This window comes from Gymnodraco acuticeps, unplaced genomic scaffold (assembly GCF_902827175.1).
Source record: "Gymnodraco acuticeps unplaced genomic scaffold, fGymAcu1.1, whole genome shotgun sequence".
Classification (NCBI taxonomy): Eukaryota; Metazoa; Chordata; class Actinopteri; order Perciformes; family Bathydraconidae; genus Gymnodraco; species Gymnodraco acuticeps.
In genome coordinates, this window is record NW_022990271.1 from 5,309,078 (window position 1) to 5,325,133 (window position 16,056).

A 16,056-nucleotide genomic window follows, 5' to 3' on the forward strand; every position below is an offset into this window, starting at 1 on the left:
AGCAGAAGAATAGTGAAATCTGATCTGTGGGAAAGTGAGTGAAAAATACGTTGAGACAACCTAGCTGCAGGCCAAGACATAGCTGGATATAATGTTCAACAATTTGACAATTTGTCTAACAACCAGATTATTCCACCATGTTGGCTATCATTTGTACCCTCAGAGCTGAGAGTTCATGAGAAGTGATGTCCAGGAACCACAGCAAAAGCCAACATGCCCCACCTACATTCTGACCACAGGTCACCTTAATGCAAACAAAAGAGAGACTACCTGATGTAAGGATACATTTCCCCTTCATCAGCACATTTTCAATCCAAACACATTTCATTATTTATATAAAACCTTTCTATAGAGCACGACATTTGCTACATTCAGTGTGTCAAAATGTAAGGACTTGTTTTAAATATCACATTATAAAATAAATGTCTTTGGGTTTTGGACTCCATTTGACTAAACTGTGAATTGATTTATCATCAGTACAGTTGACGTTTTATTCGATAATGTACTGTAAAGAATATTTGGTTGTAGACCAACAACCAACATACCATTTATATTACACTTGCAGCCCATGCTACTAGGTTTCAGATTTTGTATAAATATTATACAGTATTTTACAGACTGAATTTGGAAATGATCAACAAAAACGTAAAGCAAATAGGTTACATACAGGTTTTTACCTAGGAAGACAAGGTACACTTAACTGATGTGCATTTAAAAAAGAGGAATAGTTTCGGCGAAAACTAAAAAAGTACAGTACCATGGGGTCAGATTAGAATTTTCCAAAGGGGTGTTCGTTTAGCATGAAACACTTGAAATAACTACAGGATGAGTTAAAAAACAAAGTAAAAGAAAGTGAGGTCATAGAAAACTATTTCTGCTAAAAAAGTTAGCAATGATAGAGAGTCAGAGCTAAACATTTCAAATGTGTGTATCTCACACTGCACTGTAACTTTTATTCATGTACCTTTGTTATTCATGTTTTATTATCTTTGCTTTTACATTTGTGTTTTTAAAATGCCATTTTATATCTTTGCTTTTAAATTAGTGTTTATAATATGTTTCTTAATGCTCTTAATGTCTTTCATTTTTGTAAAGCACTTTTACAAATTGCCTTGTGTTGAAAGGTGCTATATAAATAAACGTGCCATGCCTAGGGAGCTATAGCCTTAAGGAATACCAGAGGCCTGTACTACGAAGCCGGATTTTCGCTTAGCCGGCTAACTTCAGGGAAAACTCGGGGTTTCCGGCCCTACGAAGCTGGTTCTCTTTTTAGCGGGCTAGATCTCCATGGCAACTTATGCTGAGCGAGCGGCTAACCTGCTCCGGAGCAGGTTAGCTTGCAGGCTAAGAGCTCAACTCTCAGTGAAAGCACTGCCTGCTGACCAATCAGAGCTCAGTGTGCGGAGTTTAAAGCGATCAAGTCATATTACAGGAGAAAGGAAATAGCCTACAGTTTAAACTGCCGTTGCAGGAAAGACGGCGGCAAAAATCACAGACTGTGTGAACGTGAACATTAATAGAATATCACCTCCCATCTTCAGAGCAATCTGACTATTATAACATTAGCGTTAAGAAAGCTTAATTAAATATCTGCCACAACATAAGTAACCGGATCAAAGTATAGTATACGCGGCATATCACATCATAATGTGTCATATATGTCCTTATCTGAGTCAGCTTCTTGAGCCGTATCTGGCCGTGCAACACTCAGTGTCACATATGCAGAAGTATTATTTTAAGCAACACATTAAGTTGACGAAACACTCGAGTCAAATGTAATTAAAGTCAGATCGTGTCTTAGATGGCAGTGATATCATAAACCTGTTAATGTACGCATTCAAACACTTGTTCTTTTGCCAGCTGTATTCACCTTGCAGGTGCAGCTGTGGCTTTTATCCTGGATAAAGTGTTTAAGTCATGGATGTTTAAAGTTTAACTTCTTCATATGTCTAATATTAAAGTTCACTTTTCATTCAGGAAGTATGACGCTGCGCTGTCAGTATGCTTCTCCATGTTTGTGATTGGTCGAATGCTCCAAATACCACCCCTTTCATGTGAACGCGCACCTAACTAGATAGGACACGGCTGGCTTGAGCGATCCACTTGATTACCTGCGTCGTAGGATCGTTTAGCGAGAGCGCGTATGTTTTGGATTAGGCCAACCGGCTAACTCAAACATATCAGATTATGTTGAACCGGCTTCGTAGTAGGCCTACAGGCCTCTGGTGGGTGAAATAAATGTGTACTGTATTGCTTTATTTAGCTTCAGTTTGAGTTCATTGTTTAAGATCCCTGCAGCATTTTAAACATAGGTAAGATATGTGGATAGCTTCATAGCTTATTAAAGGAACCAGGAAACCAATTAGGTGATGAAAGGAAATGTTTACTGAGTTGGATTCATGGAAAAAATTAGTAAATTACAACGCGTTCCCCTTTTTTCTGCAGGTATTTAAGGTTACAGAAGGTGTGTTCCCCAGAGTCAGTGAGCCTGGCTGGAACAAGTCCTCGCTGGAATCACTGTCCACACCATAATTAAAAATGACTGAAGGCCTCTCCGGCCCGCCTGTGCACTCAGCAGAGGATAACTGTGGCCGGTCACTCTTAATGAAGCGCTGGGCCGACACCAACTCCCTCCACATTCCACCCACACCAAAATATGACACTGGAGGAAGTGCCGTGTGTGTGCGCTAAATAAATAGGCGAACTTTGGTGTGTAGGACCTATCATTGTTGTTGCCTGAGGTGGACTAGAGAGAGTGGAGCGAGAAAGCAGAGGAAGGAAATTAATACAGGGCAGCAGTTCCAAGGACAACATTGCTAAAAGAAGTTGCAAAACATTGCATGCTACTGTTATGTGCTGTAATACCCAAAACGTGTGTCTTGTTTTGTCTGACGCAGTATTTTAACAGATCGGGCTGGAAGAATAATATAGTAACAAATGTTCTAAATCCAACCGTTGCAAGGTTAAATAAAAAGCTCTGTTAGATTAGTTGCTAATGGACAAATGGAGGATAATAAGGGATAGAGGCTGGATGAAATGAGGACATGTCGGTGTACTTCTATTATTATTCATTTAGGTTAATAATGGTGACTATGCAATGCAACTTGGGAGTTTCTATTACAAAAAAAGAGCACTAGACACTGTGGGAGTCAACTGCACCACTCCTCTGTTGTTGCCATGGAGAATTCCACTTCCTGTGTCCACTCCCAGGACAATGACAGCAGCTTTGAGTGAGACAGGAAGTGTAGTTCACGGGGCTTCAACATAACAACACCATAACAACTCCATCATGGCGTTGTTGAGACATTTCTATTTCACCTTTGTAAAAGACGCCCATGTCATTTTGATCATTAAAGTCTCTTGTTAAGTAAGATAGATGTTGTTTGTTGAGTTGACTTCTTGATGAAAAGCGTTTGTTTGCAGCATTGATTACAAACTCTGCATGAGACACATATATTATGACTAATGAGTTTTGGATAAAATTGGCATTCAAGACCTAACATGCAGCCAAGTTTGGAGGCAAACAATGGAGTCAAACTTGAGCCACATTGAAACGGCGCCAAATACAAATGTATATTTAACTGCAGCACTCTCACTTCTGAGTGTAAACATTAGGGAACACAGTGTTTCCCACAGATCTGAAATATACTTGGGGGGGGTGGTGGTAGCGGGGGGGGGGGGGGGGGGGGGGGGGGGGGTTAAGGTGACGTGCAACAACATTAACCTTTCTGTTGATCGCTTGTTAGCAGATCCTTCACGCGATGGCAGAGCGAACAGGTACAGGCAGGTACTACCCAAATAAACATATGGACATGGGCTACTATTTAAAAAAAAAAAAAAAAATGGTAAATGTATTTAGGAACCTATCAATGTGATTTTAAGTGGGGTTGGACCTTAAATCCTCTAGGGGGGTCCGGGGGCATGCTGAATGACACACAGAGACCAATCAAGGGCTTTGATTTATGATCTGTATGACAGTGGCCATGTCGGCCACATCATGTAGACAGCCAGTCACCCTGTGTGAGGCAGGCCACATCATGTAGACAGCCAGTCACCCTGTGTGAGGCAGGCCACATCATGTAGACAGCCAGTCACCCTGTGTGAGGCAGGCCACTTAACAGGCCAGGCCATCGGGAAACCCCCCCGGTCCTCCTGATGGCCAGTCCGGGACTGGGTACAGGAGGCGTAGAGCGAGGGATCATTGTCCACAAGTTAATCGATCGCAGATGGCGTCGTGGTCACGGACGAATACAAAAATAAAACCATGGAACAAAAATAATAGAAACATAATAACAAAATGGGTGTGACAGGAGTGCCGATTCCACAGGGTGCACTTTGGTCTTGCTTACAACCTTAAAGTAAAATCCTGTAATTAGGACACAATTTCATCATAAACCAACACCCAAACAAAGCAATTATCCAGCTGCAATATGTTTTTCACGCTTTGAGGATAGTTTCATACAGTTTTTCCTGTTTCTAGGGTGCAGACGCAACAGAGGATACGTCCATTTCAGCTGATCCTGAAACACCTGCTTCTAAACCAGTTGCCCGTCTCGGACTCTGGTTGTTTCTCAATGCCGAGGAAAGCTGCTGCAGAGCCACTATTTAAAGGATACTACGTCATCGAGTCCCGCCGAGGGACTGTTCCAATGTCCAGGATACTTGGAGTTCTACCGAGGCCGGCGTACTTCGTTGCGGGAAATTTCGAGGCTGCACATGTTTAGACTCCGCGGTCTTAAAATCCCCACAATGCTTTGCGCACGAACCAATTTCCAAATCTGTGAAGGAAATCGCGCTCCATTTAAGGCGGGGCCTCATATATGACGCACACCTGTTAGCCTGTTCCACAATTCTTCGTTTTCCGAGGCTAGGAAGGATTCTTACCTCGCTTCTGAAGCAAGTGACTCGGAAGACATGTGCTACCAAGCAAGCCTCCTCGACATTGAGAAACACCCTCTGTCTGCTGCCGTCTTGCTCGAAAATACTTGTCTTTTCTACTCAACCCAGCCTTTATTTAGATTACGCACATCTAAAGTAAGATCTCTCAGCTAAGTCTCTTGAATATCATAAAATTATATTTATCCAACCAAATAACGAAGATAACACTTGCACAAAGCAAGATATATAAAGACTGACAATGCTCGAGTAAACCAAATGTTATTTAAAGCCCAAAAACGTAAAAAAATGTTGACCTAATGCTTGGTTCACTGCTATCTGTTTTATGGGGAATAGCGTGTGTGCAGTTTTCCTGTGTCTCCCTTTACTCAATACTCTATCATTGCCTGAATTAGAGTCTGATTAAGCTACTGTAATTGTAGAAATGTGTATATCATGTAATGTTAGACTGCTGAACGACAACGTTAACTGTTGAGTCTAAAACAAGGCCGTTGCTCTTTGACTGACCTCACATTTAAATTGTATTGTTTTAGAGAGCGGAAAAATGTGTTTTTCCTTTCAGACTCTGGAAATATCAATATGACGCTGCACGGTCTACTTTTGGCCGGTGGAATTGGAAAAATACACCGCCCGCAATAAAAAAAGCCAGCAAATGGAAGGCACATCATCAACATCTGTTGTTTTAAAAAGGAATTAAGTGTTTAACTTTAATGTTTCGCTCTGATATGGTTCCAGAAATGTAAATCATGACTCCTATTTCCTTGAAACATAACCAAACGGTCCATTCAATCCATACAGGCGGTTTTTACGCCGTGTTTTCAGTGTGTGGAATAGAAACATTTAAATAAAGAGGGGCTTTGAACCCAAGTAAATGTGAACTTTGGTAACAATATGATTCATCTAAAGTTCATGGTTGTTTAATCAGACTCTGAGATTAATGTTAAAGGAAATAAAACATCATAAATGGTTTCTCGTAATGTTAAAGGCACTAGGAAGTCCTACTGATATATCAGCCAATTGATGCCAAATGCAGATATCAGTAATGGCGTATTTGACCAACTATAAATGAAGAATTAGGGTTACAGAGTCATCAAATATGTGTTTTTCCACCAAAAAGAAGGGACATGTTTATTTTTCAACTTTGAAATGTCTTGCTTGGTTATTATTTCTTGGTCTCAATTTCAAGGGTCCACCGGTCTCAAAATCTGTTGGTCAATACTAAAAAGTTTAGTATCAATTAAGCAAACTGGTACAAATGTAGGCAGCAGTTACTGAGGTATTATGAAGCAGCATCGGAAGAGAGGGTAGATAAAAGAAGAGGAGGGTGGAGAAGGAGAGGAAGAAGGTGCGGGACTAGGAGGTATCATTGACCCAGATTACGCACACTCCATTTCCCACTCAGAAAGGAAGTCTGTTGGGCCAAACGGACCCATTGAGGCGGCCCTGGCTTGGGGGAAGATTGCGCTGAGGAGCAGCCAGGACACTGACATGTTTCCTCCAGAAAACATTCAACATGCAAAACACCAACCAGCAGGGAAGCTGTGTGTACATCAATGTGTGTATGAAGTGCGTACAGAACAGGTAATAGGGGTTGGGTTTGTCTGCAATCACAAACTCAGACCAAGCGAGGCTGCAAGAGCCAAAAGGACTCCTCTCGTCTTTCATAGCTGAGTGGAGACGAGCAGTAATGACTGTAGCTGCTCACACAGCGCAGTGCCAAGATGCCTGCAACCTCACAACAATGAACACACGTCCTCTAATGTGCAGAGATCATCACCGTTTCTTATTGTGAATACCTGGGAAGTGGTCAAGCATTCATAGAGACAGACAAAAGATGATATAAGAGTTTCAACCTTAGGGTTCGTACAAGGACTCATCATCTTCATGGTCAATTAGCTGCAGTGTGTTTGATCAAATTAGCTGCCAAATGCTTTCTTTTGTAAAGCATTGCATAACGATTTGGAGGGAAGATTTCTACCTTGAGGCCACCTACATCGAGAGCAGATATTTCAAAGACATCACTATGAATCATGGGATACATGAGTGGGCACCAGTGATCAAAGGAACATTTAAAATGCTAGTCATTTCGCGTTGTGACTGGAGGACATATTAGCCAATCAGAATGTATTGTATGTACCCACCGCACACAATCTGACAACCTCCTGATACAGTAAGCTGTCCAATTCATTTCAATGCGTCCTTTTAAAATGTAACTTTAGACCAAGTCTTTCCAACATATCAAATTACTTCTATGGTTTATGCAATTTTGTTTCCAGCTCAGTTGTTCCAATGCAACTATACTTTTAAATTAATGATGTTCACTTGAGACTTGTATTGCTTCTTCTTTTTTTATAGTTTATTTAACATTTCTTTGCATTTGCAACGTTTGCTCTTATTTTGTACGTACATTTGTTTTATTGTGTTTATATGCACAATTATACACCAAAGCAACATCTTCTTGTATGTCTATACCTACTTAGCAACCCTAACCGGATTTTGATAAAGAGTAAAAGTCATTCTATTTAAATATATCTATTTGTATAACTTACATTTTTGTTTAATTTTTGTTTATGTTGATGGCTTTTTCTGCAAAATGTGTCTTTTATTGTGTTCATGAAATTGATTGAAGTTTTAGAAAATAAAATAAGCACCTCTAGGATCACAAGTCATGTAGTGTACGTCTCCACCAGCTGATAGTAATGACATGTCATCATGTCTAACTCAGGGTCTGAATGTTAAGCATAATTTTAAGCACATCTGTTTAGGGTATTAGGAAAAAAACATGACCTGTAATTACAGGGCAGCGTTTCGGTGGCTCTCGCTGAGGATGGGGGACGACTGCTGTCTCTCTGCCTTCAGCAGACCGCAGGCTTTTTGAAATGTGATCCTGTGCTGCAGTCAGAGAGAGACAGTAAGAGCTGCAGTGTGATGATAAGGCAAGTTTGGTTTTCCGGTTTGAAAGACATGATGGAAGCTGTTGGCAGGGAGTCTCTGCGGAGGCTTCTTATAATGTTATGACCTCATGGTTTTTCTGCTCACCCAAGGATGTGGAGAGCTGCATTTGGTGGTCAAAAAGAAACAAACTAGGCTCTCTTGGTTATAGGAAACTTCCATCCTCACAATCATCAGATTGTCATGTGTTATTCTGGGAGGAGACACTAGCCTTTAAATATGTATCACCTATTCCTCCCTTTAGTCCGAGATATGCTTCATTTTCTTCATCATACAAAAATGTTCTAGAGTAGATTAAGTGGTTGCACTGCTATTATTCCATTGCTCAAATCTTTCCTTTTGCCCAAAAGTTGTTTATGGATAGTTATAAATGCCCATCAAAATGTGCCATTAAGTGAGGTGACATGTTCAACATGTTGTTATTTGTCCATCCATATAGCACTCCAAAATCATAGATATGGACGATGACATAGAACTAAGAAAATCAGCACATTTCTATATATTAAAAGTTATTGGCAGCGAATATTGTTGAATTATTTCCTAATTTATACAGTAAACAGTAATGTTTGATTATTGAGTATATATATATTTTCCCCAACAGTCTACAGAGCCTCACACTTACATGTAAAATGTATAACATGAACACATTCATTCTTATTTCACTAACAGAGACCACGTAGAATTTATAGCATCAAGAACAAAACTTCGTAGTCAACTCCCCCTCAAAGCAATACTTCAGAAGGTCAGAACAGTCCAGCCCTCCATCTGAACTCTTAATATTAAGCTCCTACTGGCTCTAACTCTCAGTCCCATCAAACTTGGGATTAGGAGGAAAACTCCTTACAGTTAGCATTTGAGTGTCCTCTCAAAGCTGACCTGCTCTGTAGTGCAGCTCAGCCAGTGGCACATGTAGAGCAAAGCTATTTGCTAAGCTGAGACTTCTTTAGTGTTAAGTGGACTCTTTTCAGGCTGAGTGGAGGACTCGGACCTTGTGGAGACAAAAGGGTCCTTCTAATCGACTCCAGGGTCTCTGACCATAATCGTTCAACCAGACTACTAAGTCACTGCAGTGAATGCCCCCTCTGAATAGCATCAGTGGTACTCAGGATGAAGGCAGGTGGGAGCCAAAGGCAAAGGACAGAGGCCCTAAAGTGAACATGGTCGAACAACACGGCTTCAGAGTTAAGTGAAGCCTCCAGGAACCCTTCTCTTATGAGGAAGGTTATGACAGGGTTTTTAATGATCAAACAACTATTCCTGTAAGACTATATAAGGCTCTGTTTGTTCAGCACTCACAACCTTCAACCAAAGCTGTACAATCTTATTTTCAGCTACAATGTAGTCATTTTTACAGACCACAACGTCATAATGTCAGCCTTGGGCTAGAGGTTTTTTAAAGTAATGTGAAGAATTTCCTGGTACAATTACAGAAATGTTATCTATCATTGATAAGAAATGTGTTCCAAAACACAAGGATCTGTGCCTGGGTACAGGTCTTCAATTACATGTCACTGTTATTTGACATAAAAGGTTGACTCTCCACAACATTTTATTAAAATCTGCATTGAAAATATTGAGATATTCAAATAATTAAAAGACAAAAAACACATTGTATGATCAACTGCCTCCCGGCAAATCTGATGCTGAAGTTTTCGTAAGGGATAACAAACTGAAATTAAAACTACTATCAGACCTTAATACTTCCTTTGAGAAAATGATCCTGTCCATTAAATATATTTTAGACACTTTTAGCCTCCTAAACAAATAAAAAAGGCGTCGAGATTGACACAAGGTTATTGTGGCAGCTAGGGAACAGCTGAAAGCAAATACATTTCCAACATTTTCTTAATAAACCTAAATATTTTAATCCACCACTATTCTGCAGACTTGGCAGCCAATGTAATCTGCTCATTATCTAAACTGATAACTTCATTATGGATTAGACAGGAGAAGCATTCCAGCTCACAGTGAGCATGTCTCAGACAGCATTTGAAATCCAGCTTATCACAGCCTGGTTGTTGTCAGTTAGCCACAACTATCTGCCTCTTCCTCCCTCTCGCCTCACTGACAGAGCACAGACTACTGTAAACTGACAGAATTCCTCAAAGATAAGAGGCAGCGTACTGTAGAGACACAACTCTAACTTATCTGTCCTTCTTTCTGGTCTGCTTTGCACATTTTAAAATGACACAGCAATCTTATGTCTTTTTAGAACAGTTTTAATACATATGTCTCTGCGTTTCACTGTTTACAGCCTTGACAGTCATTCAAAATGCACTCCTAATATTCATCTTTTCTAGCAGGCACATTCCCTCGTCTCTCTTTTAATAGACAGTCTTAACGTCAATGGATGTTAACTTCCAGATAAAGCCGCTTTACCTCCAATGTTTTTTCTTGCCTTTAAAATCAAAATGATATCATCTTGAAACTTACTAAATCATCATAACAATGTTCTGTATTATGCAACCAGTTTGTCCAAATGTGAAGAAAACAAAGTCCACTTTTAACTGATCGTTGCTATTTACCCCTGAAATCAAATGTCATATCATACAAAGCTCTGAGTGGTTGTTAAGCAGGAAAATAAAAACAATAGCACTGTAAGGTTAAATGCAAATGACGACTTTCTGATGACAAAGATATACTTTAAGGCCAATGCAATGCTAACATATGAAGACTTCAACAAGTCAATAACACTTTTGACTGATGGCTAAAGCTGTAGCAGCACTGCTCTGCAAACGGGCAGTATTGTGTACCATTACACAACAGCACATGCCTAGGGATTACCAAAGGCCCTGTCCTGTCTGTACCATGAGGCTGCAGGGGGTCAGGAGCTATTGTCACAGCTGTGTCACACACATTCTGCAAATCACAACTTTAGTTTTCAGAGCTCCCCTCCCAAAACACTACATGGGAACTGGTATCTGGATTTTTCTGTTATTTTACCTGAAAATACCTAATAAGTTAAAAAATAAGAACATTCCTCTTACAGTGATTATCAGATTTTACATGACCATTCAAGCCATTAACCAGATCCACATGTACAGATATAACACAATCATCTAATTAAGAAAGTCATTTACAATCATAGAATCACATCGTTATTTAAAACATGTAGGTTTTAAAAGGTCAGCGAACTCTAAACAAAACAAGACTTTGAAGGCTTGTATCTCAGTCCAAAACAAAAGCTTGGCGGGTGAGATTGAATGTAAGGCAACACAAAATGAGCTCGCAAACAAATCCCTCCTGTTTTAAAAAAAAATCAGTTTCCTACGTTAAAAGGAGTCATTGAAAAAGCACAAGTTAAGCTCACGTAACAAACTAAATTGTTAAGAGGAACACAACGCACTTTCTTCTCTCCATCTCACTCCAGCTACTGTTAGCAGCAGTGAGGTAATGAGGGACAATGCAAAACGCAGGGAAGCTGAGCCTTTGAGGCCAAAGCCTGCCTCGTAAAATGGCCTACTAAAGAAAGGGGAGCTTTGCTCAGTGCAACACAAGCAGGTTCCTCTTTAATGACTTCATGGGCATGCCAATCACTTACACCACACAATCCCATCATGCAGACGCAATATTTTTCAGGACATCCCGATCATGTGAGCCTGGACCACGTGACTCCTGTGCTCCCCCCCAAAACACAAGCTGCGGTTCAGTTCAGCAGGTAACACCTCAGGGGCAGATGAAGGGGGTCATTATTATTTTCAGATTGTGTTAGAGTCTCTTTGCTCACAGGAGCTCACATGAGCTGCTGGGGATGTACAACAAGGCATCACAGAGCAGGTTGTTACCTCAATTGTAAAGGGAGCAAAACAGAATGTTTGAGGAGAACATAAAAGAGAATCCCAACATGATGATGAATGTCAAATGGAAGTGAAAGCTGATATTCTGATCATAAAGAATAGAAATGTATTGCTGTAGTCATAGCAGCCATAACTTTCTTAACCTCATTCTAATTTGGATATCTGTACAGTTATTTGCAAAAACCCACAGACATATTTCATTGTCAAAAGAATGCGAGGCTATATATAAAGAGTTATTTTACTGCTGATAAATATCTTATGACAGGAGGGTTTAAAACTGCAGAGTGGTGGTTTCACTCTTTCTGCCATCGTGCTGCCGGTCTGCATTTCAAATGTGCTGCAGTATATTTATGACACACTCAAACACAGAGAAGGCGTCCTTTTTTCAGAGAGGACATATAACTGAATCAATCTTATGACAGAAAGGTTATAAAACATGCCACTTGGGAATCTTACTAGATCTTAAGTCATATTTGCATTAGATCCACCATCTTTACTGCTGAATGATTTATAGGAAGTGCAGGCAATGGCCATAGATTCAAAGTGACAGACATATGAATGTGTATGAACTTGAGGTAAACTTCAAGTACAGGACATGCCAAATGTAAGGCCACACAGACAGGACGTGATGTACAAGGGGACGGAACCTGAATCATAAATTGTTACACTGAGAGGAACACCAACTGAAGTGAAGCTGAAAAACTGAACAAAATCTTCAGCAGCTGGGCTGATCTACTACTGCAAAGCTTCAAGACTGAGCTTTCAATCTTCCCAGGCACAGCTTTGGTTTTTCAGGTGGTGTCGCTGATATGGCCCGACACAGAGAGACCCTGATGTGATACAAACTGAGGCCAGTCTTTTAGAAATAGCAGACAGAGGGGGCCTGTGGGGTGTCAGATGTCGACAGGGACCAGTTGCCGGAGTCTCGGACTGGTCCGCCTCTCATGCTCAGGGCAGCTGTGTCTTCTCAGACCTCACATTCCTGCAGGACAGGCCCACTTTACCCTCATCACCTGTGCTGATCTGAGGGCAAGACCAGCTCTCAGGGGAACTTCACAGTTACTTGAATTAAAGTCATTTTATGTATAATTTTGATGATATGAAAGGATAGAGGAATTTTGATATAAAGCGAAAACCACAATAGGTTTTAAAAAATGCTAAAGACCAAATGTGGGCAAGGGAAAACCCCATGAGAGGTTGATATGTAGCCCTAGTATTCTCAGAAATACTGTCATTAATACATAAAGGTATTATGTTGGGGATGTGCTAGTCCAATACTCAATGTTGGTCTGATACTGGCTCAAAATGGTGAACACTGCTTCACTGCATTTTAAAGTGGTGTTTTGTAGGCTCTAATGGCGCATTTCCACTACTCGCTCGGCCTCGCTCAGTATGGCTAGGCCTCGTTAGGCCTTTTTAGGACTGGCTCACTTTATAGCGCATTTCCATTACAGTTTAGGAACTGGGGTAGTATAGAGAGGCGAAGTCCTGCCCTTCTTCTTCCGCCCCATGGAACCTTATTTCGGAAAAATGATGTATTGAAGTCAATGGGGAGAGAAAACGTATCTTTCGATCCCGTTTCAATTGTGCCACGAATTACACATATGATGTTTGTCAATCTTAAAAAATAATTTCCATGTCAAAAAAGTCAGTTTGTCTTAAAACTGTTTAAATATAAGACTATGAAAAATACGCAACTAGAAAGACTACAAATCCCAGAGTAAGTGAGTGATGTCATAATTGTTTTCCTCCACTAAATATAAGAGCTAGCGTCAGATGAAAGGACCAGGAGTGGCTGGCTGGATCAAGTTAGCTACCTAGCTAGTAGCAAGTACCCCCTGACCGACCGCGAACATTTTTGATAGAAAAACCCTATATAAATAATTACAATATAGTGATGTTCCATCAGTGTGTGATTTATTAACTCCTTCATGCATGAATTACAACAAACTAAGGATATTTTCATCTGTATGCATGAAAAAAAAGAACACTACGAAAACAAATTGAAACAGATTATTCCAAGGAGTTTTTCAATTGAAGTAATATATGTTTAACAAATCAGTGAACAAAATGATATATTATGAAAAACTATAAAATACAATAGGCCTACACAAATTTGACATGTTTATATGAGGACTCCCTTGGTGGTTCTAGGACTATTTTCCTCTAACCATTTGTTTTGTTTATCTCACGTACCCCCTACAGTACCCCAACGTACCCCTAGGGGTCCGCGTACCCCCCATTTGAGAATCACTGATTTTAGACAACACGCATTTTAAAAGGTTTTTCGTCTGTCGTCTGTCTACAGACTTTTTAAAGCATTAATTCATGGTTTTTACTAACCGGTATCAGTATGTTATTACTTCAGCATCATTTTGAAACGTGTATTACAATTAAATCACGGTCAAATATGTTCATCTTGTTGTAGTTGTAGCCCCCTTGCCAGCGATTCTCTCTAGTTTAGCACACTCAGACAGCCCGGTTGTTGGCCCGGAAAGAACCTCGATTTTATGGGGCCAGAAAAACTGTGAAATAGTACCCGCTAGCCGTTACATGCTAAGTGGAAACGCAACCAAAAACGGGCCCCGCACGGCTCGGCACGATTAAAGCGAGCTCCGCGCTGTATTGGAAATGCACCATAAGTGAACAAACTTAGTTTTAGAGAACTTTTGATCAAATCAATAAATCAATGCGGTTAATTGTGTTGTTAGTTGTGGACTTAAAAGATATGTGTGAAAAGGTTTGAATAAAAAAAAGAGCACTAATAGGACACATCTGTTGTGGCTACGCATGTCTTCCTTTAAGGGAGATGTGTATTTATTTCAGAGTTTGAGAGTTATGTTTTTAAGATAGCTAAACAAGGTGCATTCATTATTGTATAATTAAAAGCTTAGTTTGAAAATAAGTAAAAAGATGACGAGCCGATACAAGGTTGCGGGATCGGACCTATATTATATAATTCTCACATAGACACAGAGATGGAAGATTACGAGGAGCATTTGCATGGTTTACGGGTTACTGACCATGAATTGCAAGGTCCCCAGTTCGGGTCCAGCTTGGAAAGCTTTGTTGCATGGTACCCAGTCATCTTCCTGTCAACACTCAACTGACAACTCTATAATAAAAAGGAACAAAAGATCCCAAAAAATCCTCAGAAACTACAACCAGGAACTGTAACTATAAACTCAGAATGATCAGCACAGACACAATATAGGCCAAAGCCTCAAGGGAATACTAAAGTGACAAAGTCATCTTGCACAGAAATATAATGTACATGGGGTTGTCAGTTTGCAGTCATGAAGGCAACTCTGTCCACTGCTCAGAGCCTTCTCCATGATTCAGCAGCTTCCTCAACCCATTAGACCTCCATGTAACTGCAGTCTTTATTGCCTCCTCTGCATTATATACTCTATGACCTCCACTAAATAATACATTCAGACATTTACCCCACCCTACTGCAGACAAACATTTAACCTGAACTTCATCCCATTACTAACATGAAAACAGAAGACTGTCCTTTCATTTATGCTGCATCATCCATGATTTTCATTCATCCTTTATGTCTGCATTTGTCTCGTTTTATCTTTTAATGTAGCCCCCTTCACAAGGTCTGACGATGGAAATAAACCTTTTGGCAACAACTGACACATCAAAATCATATTGATGCTAACTGATGTGTAATCCTTGGCAACAAAAACCAAACAAGAACCATGATTCATCATGTTTACAAGGTGTCACGTTTCCAAAGGAACATGTTGGTGGCTTCAGATATGTAGGTCTAGAGGCAGTCTGTAGATGACATGACACTAAGCTGCAACTCAAACTTTTGTCAAGCTTTCACACCACACTAGAAACACAAACACAAACATTTCTGTGTGTGACTATTCATTCAACAGAAACACCAACTGAGCCCAAACACACCTAAAAGCGTAGACAACCATCCTGCAAATGCGTGAAGATTAAAGGAACAAGTTTCTTGAATCATTGGTTGCTTGCAGCCCCAAAGCCCCTCTTCCACTGCGGGGGGGCAACACACACACTCACACAACAGTGTCCGATAACTACTAAACATCACACTCTTACCTCCAGACGTGAACGCTGAAGTCAGTCGTAAGTGGGACTCAAGTTTTCCGTCTGCTCTCAGGATGGGTTGCAGAGCCACACACACTTGTAGCCACAAAATGCCTAAGTATCTATTTAATTCCCCGCATTCCCACTGAATTAATGTGTATCCTTCTCTCTCCCGCCGCTCGCCTCCGAACAACTCCTCGAAATGTACCTCCACTCCGAGTACTTGCGCTATTTTATCCGTGCGTGTCCGCTGTTGTAAAATGTAATTAAAACGCAGTCCTTCGCAGCTCGCTGACGGGCTCTGGAAACTACACTTTGCTTTGCTAATCAGTGCGGCCGC

The 16,056-nt window shown here is 40.5% G+C and overlaps 1 protein-coding gene across 11 annotated transcripts in view; it reads right to left on the reverse strand.

Moving 5' to 3' along the window:
• myo9aa (myosin IXAa) overlaps positions 1 to 16,056 on the reverse strand; it is a 120,592-nt gene extending 104,536 nt beyond the window's left edge. For all 11 annotated transcript variants that reach the window (XM_034221000.1, XM_034221004.1, XM_034221005.1 and 8 more), the window contains exon 1: positions 15,729 to 16,056. The gene's annotated coding sequence lies outside the window, so the exon portion shown is untranslated. The remainder of the gene's footprint in view (positions 1 to 15,728) is intronic.